This window comes from Nycticebus coucang, chromosome X (genome assembly GCF_027406575.1).
Source record: "Nycticebus coucang isolate mNycCou1 chromosome X, mNycCou1.pri, whole genome shotgun sequence".
Lineage (NCBI taxonomy): Eukaryota > Metazoa > Chordata > Mammalia > Primates > Lorisidae > Nycticebus > Nycticebus coucang.
In genome coordinates, this window is record NC_069804.1 from 107353202 (window position 1) to 107378479 (window position 25278).

General features: G+C 38.0%; 1 pseudogene; it reads left to right on the forward strand.

Moving 5' to 3' along the window:
• LOC128576933 (putative high mobility group protein B1-like 1) overlaps positions 1 to 23427 on the forward strand; it is a 64239-nt pseudogene extending 40812 nt beyond the window's left edge.
• The last annotated feature ends 1851 nt before the right edge of the window (positions 23428 to 25278 follow it).

A 25278-nucleotide genomic window follows, 5' to 3' on the forward strand; every position in this document is an offset into this window, starting at 1 on the left:
ACAACAACAACCTGTAGGACAGGTCTTTCCTGTCTCTAGCCCTCCACTGGAGTACTGATTGGCCTCTTCCCATACCCAGGCACTGTCCTCAACTCCTGACCTCCTGATTGGCTACTGGTGACCCTATTGCCTCACTCTGTCCCGGTGTTTCCAGGAAGGATCCCCCAGCCAAAGGAGGCTGGAGTCCTCTCTTTTCTGTCTTACTGTATGTGTTTGGTAAGGTGATGTCTCTAGTCAGCCATCTTCCTCCTAAAGTGTCCACAGGGCACTTTTTCAACACAAATAGCTGAAGTAGAGAAGCTGAAGAATTTTGAAGAATAAATTGTTTTCAGGAATTTGGCTCCCCTTCCACAAACCAAAAATGTGCTTCCTCATGTGCAGCAACCTTGTTTCTGAGGCTCACATTCAGCAGGGCAATTGGCCCTGGATGGGCAAGGTTTAGGCATTGGTACAGAACATGGGCAGGGATGACCCAGGGAGTGCATTGACAGAGGGATCCTCCACATGTACTTATGTTTACCAATGGGTTTTATGCTGTTAATATTTTCTGTTTGCACATTTATATATTTTATTCTTTAGATTGAAGAACTCCCTTTAGCATTTCTTGAAATATAGGTGTGATGGTGGTGAATTCTTTCATCTTTTGACTGAGAAAGACTTTACTTTTCCATCATATTTGAAGGATAGCTTTACTGGATACAGTATTCTTGGATGACAGGGTTTTTTTGTTTTCTTTCAATGCTTGTATTACATTGTTTTAGTCTCTCTAGGCCTGTAGGGTTTCTATTGAGAAGTCTTCTGCCAAACAAATTGAAGCAGCAAGAAAATTGTAATTAGCTTTTGTTTCTTTTTTATTTCTTTTTCTTTGTTCTTTCTTTCTTTTCTTTCTTTCTTTCTTTTTTTTTTTGCTGCTTTTAGGACCATCTCTTTGACCTTTAACAGTTTATTATATGTGTTGGGGTGGGATTATTATCATCTAATTTATTTAGTGTTCTGTAGCCTTTCTGCACCTCAATATTTATCTGTTTGTCAAGTTTTAAAACCTTTCAGGTTATTATTCTCCCAAATAAAATTTCTATGCCTTGCCCTTCCTCAATGCCCTCTTGAACAGCAATAATTCCTAGATTTGGTCTTTTTTTTTTTAATGTTGGGGATTCATTGAGGGTACAAGAAACCAGATTACACTGATTGCAACTGTTATGTAAAGTCCCTCTTTTAATTGTGTCTTGCCGCCAAAATGTGTGTCACACACTGAGACCCCCACCCCCCTCCCACCTTCCCTCTCTCTGGTCTCCCCTTACCCCATCTCCCACCATGTCTTAGGTCAATATTGTCCTCATATTAGACTTGAGTACATAGGATACTTGCTTCTCCATTCTTGTGATGCTTTACTAAGAATAATGTGTTCCACTTCCATCTTAATAGAAAAGATGTAAAGTCTCCATCTTTTTTAGTGGCTGAATAGTATTCCATGGTATACATATACCACAACTTGTTAATCCATTCCTGGATTGTTGGACATTTAGGCTATTTCCACATGTTGACAATTGTAAATTGAGCTGCGATAAACAGGCTAGTGCAAATGAGGCTGTGGTAAAAGCACTTTTTCCTTTTGGGTAGATGCCCAGTTATAGGATTGTAGGATCAAATGGGAGATCTAATTTGAGTTCTTGCAGGGCTCTTCATACTTCCTTCCAGAAAGGTTATATCAGTTTGCAGTCCGACCAGCAGTATAAAAGTGCTCTTTTCTCTCCACATCCATGCCAGCATCTGCAGTTTTGAGATTTTTGATGTGGGCCATTCTCTCTGGGGTTAGATATCTCAGTTTTCATTTGCATTTCTTTAATAATTATGGACAATGAGCATTTTTTTGTATGTTTGCTAGCCATTCATCTGTCTTTTTCAGACAAGGTTCTATTCATCTCTCTTGCCTAGTGATATATGGGATTGTTGGTTTTTTTCATGTGGATTAATTTGAGTTCTCTGTAGATCCTAGTTATCAAGCTTCAGTCTGATTCAAAATATGCAAATATCCTTTCCCATTGTGTAGGTTGTCTATTTGTTTTGGTTGTTGTCTCCTAGCTGTACAGAAGCTTTTCAGTTTAATTAAGTCCCATTTGTTTATTTTTGCTGTTGTTGCAATTGCCCCCAAAGTCTTCTTCATAAAGTCTTTCCCCAGGTCAGTATCTTCAAGTGTTTTTGCAATGTTTTCTTTGAGGATTTTTATAGTTTTATGCCTTAGATTTAGGTTTTTTATCCATCTTGAATTAATTTTTCTGAGTGGAGAAAGGTGCAGATCCAGTTTCAATCTTTTACATGTGGAAACCCAGTTCTACCAGCACCATTTACTGAATAGGAATCCTTTCCCCCAGTGTATGTTCTTGTTGGGTTTATCAAAGATTAGGTGGCTGTATGGTGTTAGTTTCTTTTCTTTTATTTTTTTTATGAAATCATAGCTGTGTACATTGATATGATCATGGGGAATCATTCACTAGCTTCACAAAGTGTTTGACACACTTTCATCACACTGGTTAACATAGCCTTCCTGGCCTTCTCTCAGTTACTGTGCCAAGACAATTACATTCCACATTTACCAAGTTTCACATATACACCTGTAAGATGCACCGCTGGTGTAATCCCACCAATCCCCTTCCCTCTACCCACCTCCTGCCTCCCTCCCCTCCCTTTTCCCCTTCCCCCTATTCTTGGGTTGTAACTGGGTTATAGCTTTCATTTGAAAGCCCTAAATTAGTTTCATAGTAGGGCTGAGTACATTGGGTACTTTTTCTTCAATTCTTGAGATACTTTACTAAGAATAATATGTTCCAGCTCCATACATGTAAACATGAAAGAAGTAAAGTCTCCATCTTTTTTTAAGGCTGCATAATATTCCATGGTATACATATACCACAATTCATTAATCCATTTGTGGATTGCTGGGCACTTGGGCTTTTCCCATGACTTAGCAATTAAGAATAGGGCTGCAATAAACATTCTGATACAAATATCTTTGTTATGTTGTGATTTTTGGTCTTCTGGGTATATGCCCAATAGAGGGATTACAGGATTGAATGAAGATCTATTTTTAAATCTCTAAGTGTTCTCCATATCTCTTTCCAAAAGGAATGTATTGATTTGCATTCCCACCAGCAGTGCAAAAGTGTTCCCTTTTCTCCACATTCGCGCCAACATCTCTGGTCTTGGGATTTGGTGGTATAGGCTAATCTTACTGGAGTTAGATGATATCTCAAAGTAGTTTTGATTTGCATTTCTCTGATGATAAAAGATGATGAGTATTTTTTCATATGTCTGAAGGCCACGCGCCTGTTTTCTTCAGAGAAGTTTCTCTTCAAATCCCTTGCCCAACCTGCGATGGGATCCCTTGTTCTTTTCTTGCTTCTACATTTGCGTTCTCTGTGGATTCTGGTTAATAAACCTTTGTCAGAGATATAACCTGCAAATACCTTCTCCCATTCTGAGGGCTGTTTGCTTGCTTTACTTTCTGTGTTCTTGGCTGCGCAGAAGCTTTTTAGTTTGATTAAGTCCCAGCAGTGTATTTTTGAAGCTGCTTCAATTGCCTGGGGGGTCCTCCTCATAAAATGCTTGCCCAGACCCATTTCTTCAAGGGTTTTTCCTGCACTCTCCTCTAGTATTTTTATAGTTTCATGTTTTAAGTTTAAATCTTTAATCCAGTGAAAGTCTATCTTAGTTAATGGTGAAAGGTGTGGGTCCACTTTCAGTCTTCTGCAGGTTGCCAGCCAGTTCAACTAGCACCATTTGTTAAATAGGGAATCTTTTGCCCACTGAATGTTTTTAATTGGCTTGTCAAAGATCAAATAATGGTAAGTAGCTGGATTCACCTCTTGGTTCTCTATTCTGTTCCAGACATCTAATTCTCTGTTTTTGTGCCAATAGTATGCTCTTTTGATCACTATCAATTTGTAGTATAGTCTGAGGTCTGGTAGTGTATTTACTCCTGCTTTGTTTTTATTTCTGACTAATGTCTTGGCTATTTGAAGTTTTTTCTGATTCCATATAAAATGAAGTATTGTTTTTTCAATATCTTTAATGTATGACAGTGGAGCTTTAACATGGATTGCGTTGAAATTATATATTGCTTTGTGTAGTATGGACATTTTAACAATGTTGATTCTTCCCAGCCATGAGCATGGTATGTTTTTCCATTTGTTAACATTTTCAGCTATTTCTTTTCGTACAGTATCATAGTTCCCTTCATAGAGATCTTTCACGTCCTTTGTTAGATAAATTCCCAAATATTTCATCTTCTGTGGCACTACTGTGAATGGGATAGAGTCCTTACTGTTATTTCAACTTGACTATTGTTGGTATATATAAAGGCTACGAATTTATAAATGTTGATTTTGTAACCTGAGATGCTGCTATAGTCCTTGATCATTTCTAAGAGTTTTGTAGTAGACTCCCTAGTGTTTTCCAGATATACAATCATATTATCTCCGAAGAGCGAATGTTTGATCTCTTCTGACCCTATATGGATACCCTTGATCGCTTTTTCTTTCCTAATTGTGGTGACTAAAACTTCCATTACAATGTTAAAAAGCAATGGAGACAATGTGCAGCCTTGTCTGGTTACAGATCTGAGTAAAAATGATTCCAATTTAACCCCATTCAATATGATATTGGTTGTGGGTTTGCTGTAGATCGTCTCTATCAGTTTAAGAAATGTCCCTTCCATACCAATTTTCTTATCTGTTCTGCCTGGATATTATCAAAAGTTTTTTCTGCATTGATTGATAGAATCATCTTGTCTTTGTTTTTTAATTTGTTTATGTTCTGAAGTACATTTATAGATTTACGTTTATTGAACCAGCCTTAAGTCTCTGGGATAAAACCCACTTGGTCATGATGTATAATTTGTTTGTTGTGTTACTGGATTCTGTTTGTTAGGATCTTGTTGAATATTTTTGCATCAATATTCACTAGTGATATCGATCTATAATTTTCTTTTCTTGTTGGGTCTTTCCCTGGTTTGGAGATCAGGGTGATGTTTGCTTCATAGAACGTGTTGGGTAGACTTCCTTCTTTTTCTACCTTTTGGAACAGGTTGAGTAAAATAGGTACTAATTCCTCTTTAAAGGTTTGGTAGAATTCTGATGTGAAACCATCTGGTCCCAGGCTTTTCTTTTTGGGGAGATTTTTTATGGTTGATGTTATTTCCGAACTTGATATGGGCCTGTTCAACATTTCCACTTGATTCTGTCTAAGTCTTGGAAAGTGATTTGCTTCCAAGTATCGGTCAATTTCCTTCAGATTTTCATATTTTTGATAATACAGTTTCTTGTAATATTCATTAAGGATTTTTTTGATTTCCGAGGAGTCTGTTGTTCTTTTGCCTTTGTCGTTTCTGATTGTTGAGATTAGAGATTATAGTTTTTTTTTCCTAATTGGGTTGGCCAAAGGTTTATGTATTTTATTGACTTTTTCGAAAAACCAGCTTTTTGATTTATTGATCTGTTGTATTATTCTTTTGTTTTCAATTTCATTTAATTCTGCTCTAATTTTGGTGATTTCTTTTCTTCTCCTGGGTTTAGGGTTGGAATGTTCTTCCATTTCCAGTTGCTTGAGATGTCCCATGAAGTTTTGACTTCCTCTCTTTCTGTTCTCTTGAGGAAGGCTTGCAGTGCTATAAATTTCCCTCTTAGAACTGTCTTTGCAGTGTCCCAGAGGTTCTGATAGTTCGTGTCTTCATTTTCATGGTTTTCCAAATAGTTGGCAATTTCTTTCTTAATCTCATCTCTGACCCAGCTATCATTCAGCATAAGGTTATTTAACTTCCATGTTTTTGTATAAGTATGCAGATTCCTGTTGTTACTCAGCTCAAGTTTTATTCCATGGTGGTCCGAGATGATGCATGGAATAATTTCCGTTCCTTTAAATTTACTGAGTTTAGCCTTGACCTAAGATGTGATCAATTTTGGAGTAAGTTCCATGGGCTGATGAGAAGTATGTGTATTCAGTTTTGTTGGGATGAAATGTTCTGTAGATGTCTGCTAAATCCAAATGTTGGATGGTTAGGTTTAAATCTTAAATTCCTTTGCTCAGCTTCTTGGAGGATCGATCCAACACTGGTAAAGGAGTGTTGAAATCTCTGACTATTTTGGAGCTGGAGGAAATCAAGTTGCTCATGTCTGTTAGATTTTCTCTTATAAATTGAGGTGCATTCTGGTTGGGTGCATAGATATTAATAATTGAAATCTCATCATATTGAGATTACCCTTAAGAAGTATGAAGTGACCATTCTTGTCCTTTCTTACTTTTATTGGTTTAAAGGCTATTGTATCTGCAAATTAAATTGCAACACCTGGTTTTCTCTGATTACAATTTGCCTGACGTATGGATGACCATCCTTTCATCCTGAGTCTGTATTTTTCTTTTAGTTAAGATGTGATTCTTGTATGCAACAAATATCTGGCCTGAGTGTTTGTATCCATTCCGCTAACTTATGTCTCTTTAGAAGACAGTTTAAACCATTCACATTGATGGAGAACATTGATAAGTCTTCTATTGATGAGAAATTTTGGATATCGAGTTTTTCAAAAGTCCAGTGCATAGTTTTAATTATTTCTCCAGTGTGGAAGTTGGAGTTTGAACCGAAGTTTCTGAGTGAGTTTACTTTTGTTTTATAGGATTAGGTTGGTCATCATGGACGACTTGTCTCAGAATATCCTGAAGAGCTGGTTTCGTTATGGCAAATTTCTTCAACATATGAATGTCATTAAAGTATTTAATTTCTCGATCATAAATGAAACTCAGTTCAGCTGGATAGAAGATCTGGGGTTGAAAGTTATTTTGCTTTAGGTGATTAAAAGTCGATGACCACCCTCTTCTGTCTTGAAAAGTTTCAGCAGAGAGATCTGCAGTCATTCTAATATTCTTCCCTTTGAAGGTAATGGTTTTCTTCCTCCTGGCAGCTTTGAGAATTTTTTCCTTCATATTAACTTTAGTGAAGTTAATTACAATATGCCTGGGGGATGTATTTTTTGGGTTCAGTCGTGCTGAGGTTCTGAAGCTGTCTGCTATCCGAATTTCAGAATCTCTAGGCATGTCTTGAAAATTATCCTTCATAATTTTATGCAGAAGGGCCTCTGTGCCCAGCTAGGCCACTTTATATGTTTCAGGAACTCCAATTATTTGAATATTGACATTCCTCGAATTATCCCAGAGCTCTCTGAGAGAATGATCCATTTTTGCTCTCCATTTTTCTTCCTCTTTGAGAGTTTGGGACCGTTCAAAGGCTTTACGTTCAATGTCAGAAATCCTTTCTTCTGTTTGCTCCATTCTGTTGCTGAGGGATTCTACTATATTTTTTATGTCTTTGAGGGCTACAAATTGTTGCTTCAGTGTGTCTAAGTCTTTGGTGGTTTTGTCTTTAAATTCATTAAGTTCTTGAGACAACTTTTGAATTTCTCCTCGAATTCCTAATTCCACTTTATTAATCTTGTCTGCAATCCAAATTCTGAATTCAATTTCTGTCATCTCAGCCAGTTGTTTATGAATGGGATCTTTAATTACATCTGCCATATCTTTCCTTGGAGGGGTTGATCTATTCTGCTTATTCATGTTACCAGAGCTTTTCCACTGATTCCGCCCCATGGTTGTTTTACTCCCTCTGATTTATTTCCCCTGGGGATTTGTTGAGGGCCTGTACAGTGTTGTGGCCTGAGAAACTGGGGCCCTGTCTGGTGTGGTGGGTCTAAGTGGTTCTGTCTTGTTTTCAGCTTGTTTCTGTTCTACCCTAGTGAAACAGATACTCTGGATCGAAGTCTCAGCTGTGGAGAAATATCTGCAATTATGTCACTCCTCTCCCCACAGGCAAACAATTGGTAAAGGAAAATCAAACCTTTCTACCACCACACACCCAGGGCACCAACTGATTTGTCCTCAGGCAATCAGTTGAAAAGGTCCAAGTCAATTGTCTCAGTCTGCACCTGTCAGTGTGAGAGAGTTTAAGAGGTCTCTGGGAACTAAATCACATGGGTCTGGTGACTACTCTTTTGTGGCTTGCTGTCTGGAGTCAGGAGGAGCCACCCAGCCAATAGATCAGTCTGGGAAGGTTGATGCCTCCTTTCCCAGCTTGCACCACTGTCACTCCCAGTCACTGATAGCCCTGCATTTGGCTGACCCAGTTTCCTGTAGTGAACTGATACTCCAGGTGTTTGCACCTGCCTGAATCACAAGGAAGTCTGCCAGACCACTGTGCTCTGCCTGTCTCCAGCAGGAGGAGATGAGGCCTGACAACCTCGGGTGCTTGATGAAGGTTAGGGGTTTTCACTCAGGTCCAGTCTCACCCCTATTAATGTTACTGACAGAACAGAAGAGAACAACTTTGTGGTTCCCCTGTAGAAGAGAAGCTGAATTGAGTTCCAAATCATCTTGTATTTGCTCTTGTATTGTCTATAGTCTGACGATTCCCTGAGGACCAGGTGCATCTTAGGCTCAGTAATGTGGACCTCTGGGTCAGCTCTAGCCTGGGAGTTTCCCCCATTTGCAAGTTGGAGTTGCCTCAGGCAAATCCTATACTCACAGTCTGGTTACCCAGGGAAACAGGGGTGTGGCTTCAGAATATTTGGTAGTGAGCCATATTACTACCAAAAGAGGGCTGCTCTTTTATGCCGCAGGTTACCGCTGCTCCGGGGCAGCTCCCTTGCAGCCAACCTTTCTTGCTCCGCTCCCACGCGCCAGAGTCTGTACCGACCGGCTGTAGCCCCTGCACTGTCCACACCCCTCGAGCAATCGCCCAAGAGTCTGGACTCCTGGGGACAGACCTCCAGATCTCAGAGTGAGAGCGGAGGGGAGTGTTGGGAGCCCAGGGTTGCAGGGAGAGAACACACACAGTTCCACACAGTTTTATGACTGGCTGTATTGTCACCAAAAGATGGCTGCCACACTGTGCCTTAGGGAACCACCGCTTCCGTGCTGCTCCCTCTAAGCCAACTGTCCTCTCCTCACTCCAGCACCCCAGAGCCAGATACACCGGCTGCAGCCCAGGCACTTCCACACACCCCCGAGAAACCACCCAAGAGTCTGGACTCCTGGGGGCAGGCCTCCAGACCTTGGAGTGAGAGCGGAGGGGAGCACTGGGAGCCCAGGGTTGTGGGCAGAGAATACACACAGTTTTACACAGTTTTATGCCTGGCCGTATTGTCGCCAAAAGACAGCTGTCACACTGCCCCAGGGAACCGCTGCTCTGGTGTGGTCCCCTCTCAGCCGACTGTCCTCTTCTCACTCCTGTGCCCTGGAGCTGGTGCTGACCAGCTGCAGTGCAGGCACCATCCACACCCTTTGAGAAATCATGCAAGACTCTGAACTCCTGGGGGACTGGCCTCCAGATCAGTGTGAGTGGATGGGAGCGCTGGGAGCTCAGAATTCCAGGTAGGAACTATATACAGTTTTATACAGTTTTATGCCTGGCAGGAGGACGTCGTGGCACCCTAGTAAGGGAGGTAGGTCCACTTTTTAGAGGGTCTCTCACGTGGAGTGTAGTGGAAGGACCTTTGAACTCTGCCCGATTGTTTGTGGGGCACTCTGAGCCATTCTCATGGGGGAGGGGACTCCCGTCTGCTTCGTGATGGATTTTGTACCTTTTGTTTGTATCCTTGTGGTTGCAGCTTGCCTCAGCACGGTTGATGTGCGTTCTTCAACCTTCTCTCTTAGTGCAGCTCAAATCCACCAGGTTACTTGCTAAATTTTTGTCCTTTAACTCTCCTTCTGGATGGGAGCCTCTGTGGAAAGCTGGCTTCAGTCAGCCATCTTGTCTCCTCCCCCGATGTTAGTTTCATTTCCTGGTTTTCTATTCTATTCGAAATGTCTATATCTCTATTTTTGTGCCAGTACCATGCTGTTTTGACCACTATGTTCTTGTAGTACATCCTAAAATCTGGTATGTTGATGCCCCTGGCTTTGTTTTTATTACATAGAACTGCCTTAGGTATATGTCTTTTATTTTTTTTCTTGTTCCATGAAAAACACTGAATCATTTTCTCCAAGTCTTGAAAATAGGATGTTGGCATTTTAATAGGGATGTCACTGAAACTGTAGATTGCTTTAGGAAGTATAGACATTTTAACAATGTTGATTGTGTCCAGCTGTGAGCATGGTATGTTTTTCCATTTGGTAATATCCTCTGCTATTTGTTTTCTTAGGATTTCATAATTTTCTTTACAGAGCTCATTTACTTCTTTTGTTAGGTGTATTCCTAGGTATTTCATTTTCTTTGAAGCTCCGGTGAAGGGAGTTGTGTCTTAATTAGCTTCTCACTTTGGCTGTTATTGATGTATACAAAGGCTACCGAACTTGTGGACATTGATTTTTGTATCCTGAGACATTACTGGTTTTTTTGATGATTTCTAGGAGTTTTGTGGTTGAGTCCTTGGGGTTCTCTAAGTATAAGATCATATCATCAGCAAAGAGGGAGAGTTTGACCTCCTTTGCTCCCATTGGATGCCTTTTATTTTCTTCTCTTGCCTTATTGTATTGGCTAGAACTTCCAGCACTAGGTTGAATAGTAGTGGCAATATGAGACAACCTTTTCTGGTTCCAATTCTAAGTGGAAAAGCTTTCCCTTTTACCCCATTCAGTAAAATATTGGCTGTGCATTTGTCATAGATAGCTTCAATCAGTTTAAGAAATGTGGCACCTATGCCTATACTCTTCAGTGTTCTACTTAGAGAAGGATGGTAGGTTTTATTGAATGCTTTTTCTGCATCTATTAAGAGGATCACATGGTCTTTGTTTTTGCTTCTGTTGATGTGGCGAATAACATTTATGGACTTGTGTATGTTAAACCGGCCTTGCATCATGGGGATGAAACCTACTTGATCATGATGTATGACTTTTTTGATGATAAGCTGTAATCTTTTAGCTGGTATTTTGTTGAGAATTTTTGCATCTATATTAATTAGTGAAATTGGTCTGAAGTTCTCTTTTTGAGTTGGGTCTTTTCCTGATTTTGGTATCAGGGTAATGTTTGCTTCATAAAACATGAGTTGGAGAATTTTTTTTGGAATAATTTCTGGTGTATGAGAATAAGCTCCTCTTCCTTGAAGGTTGAATAGAATTCTGGTGTGAAGCTATCTGGACCAGGACATTTTTTTGTTGGAAAATTTTTTATTGTTTCTTTGATCTCAGTGCTTAACATTGCTCTGTTCAGGAGATCTATTTCTTCCTGGCTGAGTCTAGGAAGAGGGTATGTTTCCAAATATTGATCCATTTCTTTCACATTGTCAAATTTCTGGGCATAGAGTTTCTGGTAGTAGTATTCAGAGATAATCTCTTGTATCTCTGTGGCATCTGTTCTGATTCCCCATTTATCATTTCTGATTGAGGTTACTAGAGATTTTACTTTTTTATCTCTAGTTAGTGTGACCAAAGTTTTATCTATTTTATTTTTTAAAAAAAAACAACTTTTCGTTCATTAATTTTCTGAATGATTCTTTTGTTTTCTATTTCATTAATCTCTGAGTTAATTTTGGTTGTTTCTTTTCTCCAGCTATGTTTAGGCTTAGATTGTTCTTCTTTTTCCAATTCCATAAGGTGGCTTGTGGTTTTGTTGAGGCCCTCTCTTTCTGTTTTTCAGATGAAAGCATCTAAAGCAACAAATTTTCCTCTCATGACTGCTTTTGCTGTATCCCACAGTTTTTGGTAGCTTGCATCTTCATAGTTGTTATGCTCAAGGAAGTTAATGATTTCCTGTTTTATTTCTTCCTGCATCCAACTGTCATTCAGCATAAGACTATTTTATTTCCATGCCTTTGTGTGGGGTTGAATGTGTTTGTTGGACTTGAATCTCACATTTAATGCCTATGGTCTGAGAATATACAAGGTAAAATTTCAATTCTTTTGATTCTGTTGAGGTTTGTTTTGTGTCCTAGGATATGATCATTTAGGGCAATGTTCCTTGGGCCAATGAGAACATTTATTCTTTCCCTCTGGGATAGATTGTTCTATATATGTCTATCAAGCACAGTTGTTCTAGAATCACATTTAAGTCCCTTATATCTTTTTTAAAATTTCTTTTTAGAGGATCTGTCCAGCTCTGTAAGAGGAGAGTTAAAGTCCCCTGTTATTATGGTGTTATAGGATATCAGGTTGCTCAGACTAATTATGGTGTGTTTCAAGAATCTGGGTGCATTTAAGTTGGGTACAAAAATATTTAGAATTGAAATGTCTTCCTGTTGTATTTTTCCCTGGACAAATACGAAGTGTCCATATTTGTCTTTTTAACTTTAGTTGCTTTATATCTATGTGTATTTGAAAATAAGATTGAAATCCCTCTTTTTTACTAAATTCCATTTGCCTGAAAAATTGTCTTCCAAACCTTAACACTGAATTTTTTTTTTTTTGAGACAGAGTCTCATTATACCACCCTTGGTAGAGTGCCATTGTATCACAGCTAACAGCGATCTCAAAGTTTTGGATTAAGCTATTCTCTTGCCTCAGTCTCCCAAGTAGCTAGGACTACAGGTGCCTAGTACAATGCCTGGCTACTTTTTGTTGAAGTTGTCAATATTGTTTTGCCAGCCCAGGCTGGGCTCTAACCCACCAGCTTTGGCATATGTGGATGGTGCTGTACTCACTGAGCTATAGGCACTTAGTCCCTTAACTCTGAGTTTTAATTTGTCTTTTGAGGCTAGGTGTGTTTCCTGCAGACAGCAGTGGCTTGTGGCTTTTAATCCAATCAGCCAGTCTGTGCCTCTTCAGTGGGAAATTCAAGCCATGTTCATTTATTGAGATAATTGATAAGTGTGGTGGAGTTCTATTCATGTAATTTGTGGAAGTCCATTACTTAGTTTTATCTTTTGCATATTTGTGGAAGCTAGGTTCTGTCCTTTAATTTCTGGGTGCTTGCTTTTGTGATGGTCAGTGTGTAGAACAGTTTGAAGTATTTCCTATAGAGCTGGACTTGTTGTGGCAAATTTCTTCAATATTTGCATATCAGTAAAAGATTTGATTTCTCCATAAATTTTATAGTTTAGTTTAGCAGGATATAAAATTATGGGCTGGAAATTTTTTTTTTAAGTAGATTAAAGTTAGATGACCATTGTCTTCTTGCTTGAAAAGTTTCATTAGAGAAATCTGTTATCACCCTGATGGATTTGCCCCTGTAGTTCAATTGGTGATTACTCCTGATAGCTTGAAAAATCTTTTATTTTGTCTTGACTTTGGATAGGCTCATCACAATGTGTCTTGGAGAAGCTCTATTTGAGTTGAGGTGACCCTGAGTCCAATATTCCTCTGAAAGCAGTGTGTCAGAAATTTTGGTGATATTTGGGAAATTTTCATTTATAATATTCTCTTGTATGGCTTCCTTTCCTTTGGGGGCATTCTTCTTCCCCTTCTGGGATATCTATATCTACTATGTTTGAGTGCTTCATAAAGTCCCATATTCTGTCAGTGAATGTTCTGCTTTCTCTCTCTCTTTTTCTGCCTATTTAACTATCTGAATTATCTCAAGAGCTTTGGCATCTACCTCTCAGATTCTTTCTTCTGCATGGTCTAATCTGTTGTTGATACTTTCTATTGCATCTTTAATTTCCACAATTGACAGCTTCAATTCATTCAGCTCTGCCATATTCTTTCTATGCTCTTCATATTATTCATGTCTTATTTGATTCTGTTTTTGAATTTATTTTTGGTTATTTTCTACTTTCTCAGCAATTCCTTCATTTTTTTTTCTTATCTCCACTTTCTCAGCAATTTCCTTCATAGTTTTCATCATCTGCATTTTAAATTCCCCTTTTGTCATTCCTAACATCTCCTTACAGGTGGAATCCTCTGCAGTAGTTACCTCATGGTCCTTGTGAGGGTTGTTCTGGAGTGGTTTTTCCTGGTTCCAGGATTTTTCTACTGATTATTTCTCATGAGTGTTTTCTTTTTATCTGTTTCCTTGCCTTAATTTTCCTTTCACTTCCTCTCACCCTTAAAGTTAGCATGCCTCTTTCCTAATGTTTTGATGAGTCCTTTGGTACAGGAATGAAAGGATGAGAAGATCGAAGAGCAATAAGGAAAAAAAGATTAAAAAAAGAAAAAAAAAAGAGAAAGGAGGTGGGCGAGAAAGAGGGAGATAGCAGTAATAAAGGCATACAGTATGGTACTTTGACCCACACTTTAAAAACTCCCCAACCTCTGGGGGTGCTGAATTGGGTTGTTCCCTTCAGGTCAGCAGCTCATTGCCAGTTTGAGCAGATACTGTACCTCATCTCTACCAAATAGAGAGGAAAGGCAAAAACACTACAAATCAAACCAAAAAACACCAAACACAAATCCTTACAGGATAAAATTAAGGGAAAGACCAAATAACAGGGGCAGAAACACTAGCAAAAATGCAGTTCTCATTGTTAAATAAGGCAACAATGGAAAATTATATTTAAACTAGTAAAATTAAGAAAGAAAAGGAAAAAAAGGAAAAAAAGAAAAATCTAAGAGGGAAATGTTGAAATAAAAAAAAAAACCTAAAGCAGTGTATATATCTCGCTGAATTTGACTGGCTAAAAGGTTATCATCTGCGGTATGAGATCCTAATCACAATGGTGATACAGCTATAGGAGATGGAGATTGGAGGCCACAGCTGACTACTTTGCTATCAAACCCTGCAGAGTTGAGAACCTGAATCTCTCCTCAGCCTGCTTAAAAGAAACTTTAAACCATTAGCCTTGGCTAAGCAGGAGCTTTCCCAGGAAAGCACTTGTCACTGGGATTTCTCCTGAAGTGGCTGCTAACTTATCCAGTCCACCAAAACTGGCCTCACTCTATGCCCCTGAGGGGCAAGGCTGCAAGGCAGCCTTTCCACTACCAAACACTGAAAGCTCCACTATTCCCTGGCATCTCAGGTCTGGCCTTTGGCGCTGCTCACAGTCACTATGTCACTCGCCCAAGTTCTCCTTGCCTGAGCCTCGCTCTGTGAGCCTGAGGTCAGCGCCTCCCAAGGTAGTTCTCCAACAATGCCTGCACACCTGGCCCACTGCCAAACAATATTAGCTCCGTTCTGTACCAATGGCTCAGTCCTGGACACTGGAGAACTCTTAATGTCACCTGCACTCTTGCCCAAGTTTTCCCAAGGTAATTCAACTAAATGCCCAAGTCAAAAAACCCAATACAACCCACAGGGAAGGCCTTCCCTGTCTGCAGTCTCACTGCTGTTGTAGTTACAGCTGTTGCAGCCTCAGACTAATGGCAACCACTTGCCAGTTCTCCACTGTTTTTGTCCTCCTCCTGGTGTCCAGAAGTCTCTCACTGTCTCTCTGCTTCCCCAAAGGGATGTTTCTGGGCAAAGCCCACAAGTGAGAGATGCCTGGAGTATTCTCTCCCTAATCTCACTGCTCCCGGTTGCAAAGAAGCTGTTACTCGGTCACCATCTTGCTCCCTTCCTCTCCTAGATTTGGTCTTTTGAGACAATTTCCTGTCTTGTAGGTGATCTTTGTTCCTTTTAATTTTTTAATTTTTTAAATTCTTTATTAAATCATAACTTTTTTCTTTTAACTCTGCATTTTCAAATAGTCTGTCCTCAAGTTCACTTATCCTTTTCTTTGCTTGATCCATTCTTTTGTTGAAATCCTGTAAAGACTTTTATATTTCAGCCCATGTCTTTCTCAGATCCATGATTTATTTTTTATTGTTTATCATTTTAATCTCTTTGTTAAATATCTCTGAAAAATTTCTGAATTGCTTTTCTATGTTATCTTAAAGATCACCAAGTTTCCTAAAACTGCTTTTTTGAATTCTGAGTCAGAAAGTTCACATACCATAATCTCATGGGGGTCATTCACTGGTTCCTTACTTTGTTTGAGGAAGTCATGGTTCCTTATTTGCTGTTGTTTCTTGTGAATGTACATCTTTGTCTTTACGTTGAAGGATAAGTTATTTATTTGATTCTACTTTCTCTGGCTTGTTTTGGTTTTTATTGAATATGTTTGCTTAGATATTCTTTGTAAATTTTCTCTCGATTTTATTTGTTTTCATTTCCTAACATATCCCTGACTCCTTTTTGGCACTATATGGTGTCTTAAGCCCATATTTGTTTCACTTTTAGTATACAATAAGAATGCCACCAATCCCAAGCAGAGAAGTTTCCAAAATGAATATCTCAGTGTTATAGAAAGGCTGGCTAGATTTTGTGTTTATGGAACCTACAATGCAGTGCTACTGAACAACCACTGTGATTTGACATATCTTTTGGTTGAGTTACAGAGCAGAGTTTTCAGAGCTGAGGATGGTAGTGCTGTTTCCTTAATTTTTGTCTGAATGTCTTAGTGTTATTTATACCTTCAGATACTCTCAATGCTTCACATGAGTTGAGGCAAGGACAGGTATCTTACCAAGGAAACCGAAATAGTGAGAAAGCTTGTTGTCCACATTGATCTCATTTTTTACAGTGTAGAAACCATGAATTTGGGAGTGGGAGATTTTGTGCATTCTTGGGATGGGGAAGCAATTCGAGCCTTGCGAAGTGGAGATTGGGCAGATTGGGAAGTGGAGCATTGCAGATATGAAACACTGATTCTCTCACCATCTGCTCAGAACATTTTCATTTCTCTGTGGCCTAGAGAACTGTATCCTCCTCATATTTTAGTTCTGGGATATTGCTTATGATAATCTTAGTACTATGCATTTGCTTTTTTGCTTTGTTTTGTTTTCTGTTTGGGGGTAGGGGGAGTGAAGCCAACTTCCTTCTACATCTCCATTTTGGAACCAGAAATTTTGTTTTGTTTTATTTTGTGACAGAGTCTTACTCTGTTGCCCAGGCTAGAGTGTCATGGCATTAGCCTGTCTCACAACAACCTCAAACTCCTGGATTCAAGCAATCCTCCTGACTCAGCCTCCCAAGTAGCTATTATTACAGGTACCGGTCATAATGCCCAGCCAATTTTTCTATTTTTAATAGAGATGGGGTCTCACTCTTGCTCAGGGTGATCTCAAACTCATGAGCTCAAGTAATCCTCCCACTTTGGCCTCTCAGAGTGCTAGGATTATAAGCGTGAGCCACTGAACCTGGCCTGAAGCAAGAAGTGTTAATATAACTTATTACTATTGATGTTAACTTGTATTAACATTATTGTTTCTTAGGTTTTCCCACTGTAACATTACACTTATTTTCTCTTTCTTTCCATGCTATAGTCTTTAGAAAAATCAATGCTTACAGCCCAATGTTAAGGAGTGGAAACTTACACTCTATTTCCTTAAGGTGTGAGTGGCTGCATAAATTATTTTTAATTCTCCATGAGATATTTGTCTCTTTCCCCCATTCATTCATTTGTTCAATCATTTATTTATATCAGTATGGATTTATGAATTCTTATTTAAACTTCGAGGTGTAATTTTGCTCAAAAGACTCACCCATTGAGAGAATTTTCAATTGGATTCTGTGAAACTCTAACAAAACCCCTTCCCCACTGATGTGCTTTTCTTATATTCTCTTCTCTTTCTCTTTCTTTCTTTTCTCTTTCCTTTTCTTTTTGAGAACTTTCTTACTTTTAGACACCAAAAAGTGTTCTGGGATTATCTTCTATATTTCCTGCTTGAATCACTCATTTCTCCAAGAAGGCTTGTTTTTTTTTATTAGGAAATGGTCTTTGAAACTAAAATCTGTGTTTGCTCATTGCCATTGTGGTATTGTTAATTATAGCCTCTCTTAGCTGACACAGCAAGAAAACATACAGATGTATACTAATTATATTATATACAAGATGGCCATAAAGTTTGTGTGCAATTTAAAATGGCACACTATTTTAAATTGCACACAAACTTTATAGCCACCCTGTATAATATGAATATCTACACATATTTGTGTATGTATCTATTTGCAACTCTTTTAAGCTACTGATACCTTTATTCTACTGATGCCTTTAACCCTAATTAATTCATTAAGACTTGGATCATTTTTGACTCCTTCCTTGCTTATCTGTAAACTTCTACTCGAATAGTGAAAAATCTGATTCTTCCCATCTTCTATGCACTTTCTTAATTTCTCAATTCTACTTTAAATGTATGTGTAGTATCAGAATTGTTAGCCAATAATATTCTGGTGGGAAACTTCTTTATGAATTGGAGTTTATTTTTTATATGTAATCTTACGGGCTCCAGTCATTTCCAAAGTTACTTAGGTCAGCATCCGATTCCCACTAAATTCTTCAGTGAAATTTTAACATACATTTATAAAATATAGATTATTTTGCCACATTCTGCAATTTATAAACTAATGATTACTCTTTGTGCTGTAAAGTTCCATTGGTTTTGACAAATACTTAATGTCTTATATTCACCATTACTATATCACATAAAATACTTTCCCTGTCCTAAACAAATCTGTGTTTCAGCTAATCAAATTCCATTCCCAAAAATCTTACCAACCATGAATTTGTTTACTATCTCTATTGTTTTGTCTTCTTCAGGATGTCTAAAATGCATTTATATCATAAATAGCTTCTTCAAAGTGGCTTCTTTGATTTAGCAATATGCATTTAAAATGAATTACTATTTTTTTGTGACTTCATAGCTCATTACTTTTTCTTATTAATAATATTTGTGTGTATACTAGATTTTGTTGTCCATTAACCTACTAAAATACTGCTTTATTACCTCCAGGTTTTGGTGATCATGAATAAAGTTATGAATAAGCATTTGTGCATAGGTTTTTTTTGTGGACATAAGTTTTCAGATGACTTTGGTAAAAATTACTGTGATTACTGGATAATATGATAAGATTATGCTTAGCTTCAGAAAAAAACTATCAAACTATTACTGTTTTCCAAAGTGACTTTATTAACTTTCACTCCCAGCAACAATGCAGGACAGCTCTTATTGCTCTGAATGCTTGCCAAAAATTGATAACGTCAATTTTTTTTATTAACCATTCTAATAGGTGTGTGATGATATGTCATTGTTTTAAGTTATAATTCCATAATGATAAATAATGTTGAGCATCTTTTCATATGCTTATTTGCCAGCTGGATGTCTTCTCTGGCAAAGTGTCCATTAAGATAATTGTCCCATTTTTTACTTGGGTTATTTGATTTCTTTTTTTTGAGTTTTTTAATTTTTTTGTATATTTTAGATGTCAATTCTTTATGAGATAGACAATGTGTAAATATTATCTCAGAATCTGTGATGTTTTAGTTCATTAACTGTCCTTTATTAAGCAGATTTTAATTTTAATGAAGTCTAATTTCAATATTTTCTTTCTTGGACTATGATATTTGTTTTAATTTTAAGGCAAGAGGGACTTTACCTAACAATTGCAATCAGTGTAACCTGGCTTATTGTACCCTCAATGAATCCCCAACAATAAAAAAAAAAAACAACTTACCAGCAAAACCAGGGTCATTTAGACATTCTCCTCTGTTTTCTTCAAGAAATCTTAGAGTTTTACATTTTACATGACTGATTCTGAGTTAACATTTTTCTGAAAAGTGTAAGTCTGTATCTAGGTTTATTTGTTTGCAATTGTTCAAGCATGGTTTGTTTAAAAGATTGTCATTTCTCCTTTGAATTACCTTTGTTTTTTAAAAAAAAATTGATTAAGTCATATACACATAGATCACGAGTACATTTATGCATATGTGGAGTACAATGTGTTGATTTTTTTTATACAACCTGATGTGCTTACATCAAACCAATCAACATAGCTTTAATACTTTATTATTGTTTTAAGACATTTATGTTCTACACTTGACATATTTGACTTGTACTTTTGCAATATGCTCCATAGGTGTGGTCCCAGCCTTTTACCTTCCCTCTATCAACCCCACTCTCTTCCCACTCCATTTCTCTCCTTCATCCTGGGCTATAGTTATGTTCCTCTACTAGAAGTATATCCAAAAGATCAAAAATCACTTTGCAAAAAAGATATTTGCCCCAGATTATTCATTGAAGCTCAATTTGTAATAGCCAAGCCATGGAAGAAGCCCATGTGCCCATTGACCCATGAATGTATTAATAAATTGTGTTATGGATGGTGTCTGTGGCTCAGTGAGTAGGGTGTTGGCCCCATATACTGAGGGTGGTAGGTTCAAACCCAGCCTTTGCCAAACTGCAACAAAAAAAATAGCCAGGTGTTATGGCAGGTGCCTGTAGTTCCAGCTACTCAGGAGACTGAGGCAAGAGAATCACCTAAGCCCAAGAGCTGGAGGTTGCTGTGAGCTGTGATGTCACAGCACTCTACCGAGGGTGACAAAGTGAGACTCTGTCTCTAAAAATAAAATAAATAGTGTTATATGTATACCATGGAATACTATGCAGCCTTAAAAAAGATGGAGACTTTACCTCTTTTATTTTTACATGGAGGGACCTGGAACATATTCTCCTGTGTAAAGTATCTCAAGAATGGAGGGAAATGTATCCAATGTACTCAGCACTTCTATGAAACCTTTGTTTCTTTGTCAAAGATCAGTTGACTATATCTGTGTGAGTCTAGTTCTGTGCTCCTTATTCTGTTCCACTGATCAATTTATTTTTTTGCCAATACAACTTTTTTGTGCTTAATGTAGTCTTATAGTACAATATAATATTGTACTCTTAAAATTTGAAAGTGTGAGTTTTTTAAATTTTGCTTTTTGTCTTCATTGATGTGTTCACTATTCTGACATTTTATACAAACCTTAGAATCAGTTTTTCGATATCTATAAAAGAGCTTACTTAGATGTTGATTAGAATTACATTGAATGTATAGATAAAGTAGAGAAAAATTAATATTATAACAAGATTGAGTCTGATAATTCATGAACACAGAATATCTTTGCATTTATTTGAATTTTTTATTAAATCATAGCTGTGTACATTAATGCATTTATGGGGTACAATGTGCTGGTTTTATATACAATTTATATACACTTTCTTAACTATTGTGTTAAGACATTTATACTCTACATTTAGTAGATTTGACATGTACCCTTGTAAAATGCACCATAGGTGTGGTCCAACAAATTACCGTCCCTCCACCCATCCTGCCCCCTCCTGTCCCTTCCCCCTCCTCTTTCCCCTTCATCTTTGGCTACAGTTGAATTATAGCTTTCTTTAAAAAATATATATATATATATATATAATATGTATAATTAAATCATAGCTATAAACATTAATTCATTTATGGGGTACAATGTGCTGGTTCTACACACTATTTGAAATACTTAACAACAAACTGGTTAACATAGCCTTCATCACACTTTCTTAATTATTGTGTTATGACATTTATACTCTACACTTAGTAGATTTGACATGTACCCTTGTAAAATGTGCCATAAGTGTGGTCCAAACAATTACCCTCCCTCAACCCATCTTTCCCCCTCCCCTCCCCTCCCCTCCCTGTCGTCTTCCCCCTTCATCTTGGGCTGTATTTGGGTTATAGCTTTTATATGGAAGTGTGGTTGATTATATATTGGTTTTATAATAGAGCTGAGTACTTTGGATACTTTTTCTTCCATTCTTTTTTTTTTTTTCTTTTTCTTCCATTCTTGAGATACTTTACTAAGAAGAATATGTTCTAGATCCATGCATGTAAACATAAAATAAGTAAAGACTCCATCTTTTTTAAGGCTGCATAATATTCCACGATGTCCATATGCCACAATTATTTATTCATGGGTTGATGGGCACTTGGGATTCTCCATGACTTAGAATTATGAATTAAATGTTTTAGCTGTGTTTTGTGTTTTTTTTTTCAAATATGGCCTATACATAAATTGTAAGTTTATACCTATAGATTCATACCTAAGTATTTTATTGGAGGGAGAAATTTTTAATTATATATATACATGAACTTTGAATACTAATTATTTATTACTGGAATATAGGAAAGGAATTGACTTTTGTATATTAATATTTTATCTTATGACCTTGCTATAATTATTTATTAATTATATTTTTCTTATTGTCATTAACTCTTTGGGATTTTCTACATAAAAAATGAAGGACATCAAAATGTTTGACCCAAAAGCATAATTATATTGCATATTTTCAAATGGTGGTTCAGAGGGCCTACAAACAGAAAGAGCTATGAAAAGCTATTTGTGTGTGGGGGGTGAGGTGGGGTGGAGATTAGCATCTGTAGAGAACATCTGCATTAATGCAACCAAGATTTCTCTGAGTTTTTCTTTTGCCTGAGTCTGAGAATTAGCTAGGAGTCTGACACATTTAAAGCTCTGAAAAAAACAACCATTTATTCACCCTAAGGGCTACTACCTGTAAAACTCAATCTACATAATATGACTACCTTTGCTGGTCAGGGTTCCTCTTCTCCCACCTCCTTAACCTGTCCTGCAACCATTCAAATCCACATTCTTACTGAAATCTACAGATGATGGTAAGTTTCTGAACTCCATTGGAGGATTGGGATAATCACTCTGGTTCTCCCCAATATGCTTATTAGTAAATTATCATGCCTTTTATTCAACTATTCTGCCTATTCTCAGTTTATTTTTCAGCAAACTCAGAAGGTGAAGGAGAAATTTCCTTTGGCATCTTCATTAATCATGTTAATCTATGACTACAGATGGTTATATTTCTTCCTTTGCAACATATCTACCTTTTTTGCTTCTTGTCTTACTGCACTAGTTAATATTTCCAGCATAATGTCATATAAAAGTGGAAAGAGAGGACATTTTGTCTTGTTCCCATATTTGAAGAGTCAATGTCCAATTTCTTACCATTAACTATGACGTTATGTATAGTTTATGCAGTACACGTTTCTTATTAAATTAAGAAAGTTCCCTCTTTCCTAGTTCCTGAGAGTGTTTAATCATAAATGGATGTTATATTTGCTCAAATGCTTTTTTTGTGTCAATTGATATGATCAAATAATTTTTTGATCTTTAGTACGATGATATGGTAGATTACACTGATTGATTTATAAATGTTGAGGTATTAGAAATGTTGATTTCTAAAAGTTGCTTTTATGTGGTGATCCTGAAGATAAGAATAAACCACCAATTGAAATTGGTTCAGATGTTGAAAAGAGATGATGCCCTATACACACACTAGAATATGATAAGTTTTAGGAATGACATAATAAAAATTTCTAGGACGAGCCTGGTGGCTGCCAAGAAGGTCCAAAAAACGTGCCAGCTAGGGCCAGGGGACACCGCTGGCAACCGCTGGGCCTCCCCACACCTGACCCATCTAAGGACTCCGCTGACAAACAAGGCCCTGCACCTGTGTCTGGCACCCACCGGCTCTCTGCCTGACCCAGCCAGGAACTCCAGGAGCCTCACAACATGCATCCTCCCTCCCATACCCTCTCTGCCTCCCCACCAGCCCACCCATCTGGCCAGGGACACTGGTAGCTGTGCGACCAGCACCTTCCCTAAGGAGCCCTTCCTGCCGGTGCATGGAGCCCTCGTCCTGGCAAGAGACTGCTGGAGCCTTGGGCTCTCTGTGCCAAAGTCACCGGTCACCAGGCACTAACAGAATGATGTGCACCATCCCATGCCCTGTTGCTGGATCTGGGTGTGCCACACTTTGGAGCTGCTCCCACAGCTAAAACTCCCAAGCTGGGGCAGTACCAGAGGAGCTACACAGGGTCATTCCCTACAAAGTTACAGCAATAGTGGAGTGATCCGGTTGGGGTCTAATCTTGAAGACACATCTCCCAACTCTGAGGATGGCCAGAGGCAATGGTGAAAAACAATCATGAGGTGGAATCAATGGAAAAGCTCTGGCAACATGAATAATCAGAGTAGATCAACTACCCCAAAGAATAACAAGGCAGACACAGTACAAGATCCCATGCATAAACAAATGGCTGAGATGTCAGAAACTGAATTAAGAAACTGAATAGCAAATAAGATCGAATTAGCATTTCAAGCAGCAATCCAAAAAATGTCTCAAGAATTCAACAAATTCAGAGACCAAATGACCAAAGATTTTGACACATTGAGACAAGAAGTTGCATACCTCAAAGATCTGAGAAATACAGTAAAATCCCTCAGTAACAGAATGGAGCAAGTAGAAGAAGGGATTTCTGACATTGAACACAAAGCTTTCGGATGCTCCCAAACTTTCAAAGAGGAAGAGAAACGGAGGGCAAAACCAGATCATTCTCTCAGAGAGCCTGGGATAATTTGAAGAAAACTAATATTTGCCTTATAGGGATCCTCAAAAATGGCGATGTAGCTTTACAAGGCACAAAGTCTCTTCTCCATGAGATTATAAAAAAGAACTTTCCAGACATGCCAAGAGATTCTGAAATTAAGATATCAGATAGTTTCTGAACCACAGCATGACTCAACCCGAATAATACATCCCCCAGACACATCATAATCAATTTCACTAAAGTTAATATGAAGGAGAAAATTCTGAAAGCAGCCAGACATTACAAAATCATAACCTACAAGGGGAAGAATATTAGAATAAGTGCAGATCTCTCTGCTGGAACCTTTCAAGCTAGAAACTGTTTAATATAGCCTTCATGGCATTTTCTTAGTTATTGTATGACGACATATGTATTCTGCATTTAGTAAGTTTCGCCTGTACCCATTCTAAGATGCACCATAGATGTGGCCTCAACAATTTCCCAACGTCCTCCCAAACCTTCCCCCTCCCCTCCCCTCCCTTGGCCCTATGCCCATATTCTTGTGCTATAGCTGGGTTAGAGCCTTCATATGAAAGCTATAAATCAGCTTCATAGTAGGGCTTAGTACATTGGATAATTTTTCTTCCATTCTTGACATACTTTGCTAAGAAGAATATGTTCCAGCTCCATCCATGTAAACATGAAAGAGGTAAAGTCTCCATCCTACTTTAAGACTGCATAATATTCCATGGTGTACATATGTCACAATTTATTATATATTTCTGTTCTGAATTTTATTATCATTATTGTTATGATTTTCTGCTTGCTTTAAGCTTCGATTGCTCTTCTTTCTCTAGATTCCTAAGGCTGAAACTTAGGTTATTGAGTTTAGATTTTTTTTTTATTAAATCATAGCTGCGTACATTGATATGATCATGGGGAATCATACACTAGCTTCATAGACTGTTTGACACAATTTCAATACACTGGTTAACATAGCCTTCCTGGCATTCTCTCAGTTACTGTGCCAAGACACTTATATTCCACATTTACCAAGTTACACAGATACCCTTGTAAGATGAACTGCTGGTGTCATCCCACCAATCCCCCTCCCTCTAACCACCATCCCCCTCCTTCCCCTCCCTTCCCCCTTCCCCGCTATTCTTAGGTTGTAACTGTGTTACAGCCTTCGTGTGAAAGCCCTAAATAAATTTCATAGTAGGGCTGAGTACATTGGGTACTTT